The sequence below is a fragment of the Coenobita brevimanus genome, chromosome 69, assembly GCF_032717465.1.
Source record: "Coenobita brevimanus isolate Jiangsu-jjx chromosome 69, ASM3271746v2, whole genome shotgun sequence".
Lineage (NCBI taxonomy): Eukaryota > Metazoa > Arthropoda > Malacostraca > Decapoda > Coenobitidae > Coenobita > Coenobita brevimanus.
The window spans coordinates 20,501,249-20,502,673 of record NC_137022.1 but is presented as its reverse complement, the minus strand read 5'-3'; the positions used below and the strand labels follow the sequence as shown (position 1 = coordinate 20,502,673).

At 45.8% G+C, this 1,425-nt stretch overlaps 1 pseudogene; it reads left to right on the top strand.

Annotated features, from left to right (window-relative positions):
• The first annotated feature begins 828 nt into the window (after positions 1–828).
• On the top strand, positions 829–950 carry LOC145406268 (5S ribosomal RNA; annotated as a pseudogene).
• Positions 951–1,425: the final 475 nt, after the last annotated feature.

The following is a 1,425-nucleotide window of genomic DNA, read 5'->3' as shown; positions in this document are numbered from 1 at the left end:
CTCCGTCCTGTCTACCTTATATCACCCACAACGCTAATCTACGTAATAAACCGCACTCTTCTCTATTTCTTGTCTATTCCTGTAACCTTTTTGCTCCTCAACATGCTAGAGTTTCATACCATGCAACAGTCTCTTTCTTCCACTTGGTACACCAAACATGATGCAGCAGTTCGAAACTTTAGTGTTTCTGATACTGATCTGTGATTCAGTGAACAGTATGAGGAGAATGGGAACATTTTCCTAGGGAAGAGAGAGGGCGAGAAGTAGGAGGAGTGGGCACAAATGTTTGTTTAATTTCGCCTACTGATATTATAGGCACAGACTTCCAGGCTCACTCAAACAAATACTCGCAAGGAATACAGCACATGAACGAGACCTCAATGTTCCTGTATCTCCCGGCTGTTGGTAGTGACAAAGGGTGGAGAACAGAAAGACAACTGGAGAGGAGTGGGAAGGAGACGAGGAGGGTAAGAATGGGACTAGAACAGGAAGGAATACTGATAATAAACCTTGGATATAGTTGGTAGTACTGCAAGCAACTGGGAATATGGCAGACTGGGTTTAGAAAACAGTCAAGAGAGAATTGCGATGCGCCAATGAAGGTGGAGAGGGTGGGGAGAGGAGACAGTGGAGAGGCATGAAAGTGAGTGGGGGAGAGGAGGCAGAGGGAGGGGTGGGGGGGAACATCAGGAGGAGTAAGGGGGAGAGAGGGGAAGGGAGCTTAGACACGGTAATAATGAAGATTACCAGAGTATTACGCTCATATGTCGTTCCATAACACTGTCAACTCTTGCAGTTTTTTACACTAATCAGGCGGTCACCCATCCAAGTACTAACCAGACCCAACGTTGCTTAACTTCGCTTCCCGTTCGATCAGCGAAGTTAAGCAACGTTGGGTCTGGTTAGTACTTGGATGGGTGACCGCCTGGGAACGCCAGATGCTGTTGGCATAACGTTCTCCCTACGTGTCAAGTGGGGTTGGTGGAGGATTAGTGCCCCTCCCTGTAAAACAATTAACTCTAAGCCGTTGGCCACCCCGTTTGGGATACATGGCGTCTGGCAATGAATGAATGAATGAGTTACGGTATACAGAAAATTGTACTCTAGGCAGTCTTTAATACCACTTTTGAAAAAACACGTCGTTAAAGTGTATAAAAGTCTATGTGGCAACTTGTCCCTTTACACTGTTGCCAGACAAAAGGACTCGCATCACACTAGTAGACGTGCAGCGAATTTATGCTGACGACTGTACATCCAGTAGAGGCCTTGAACTGTTACTGGACTTTACCTCTCGCTTTCACTTAAGTGGTTATACACGGACACAAGAGTCATTGTTCTGGCACTGATTTGGTCTCTCACTAATATAGACTACACGTTCACCAGAGTTCTTATTCTGTCACTGGACTTTACCTCTCACTTTCACTT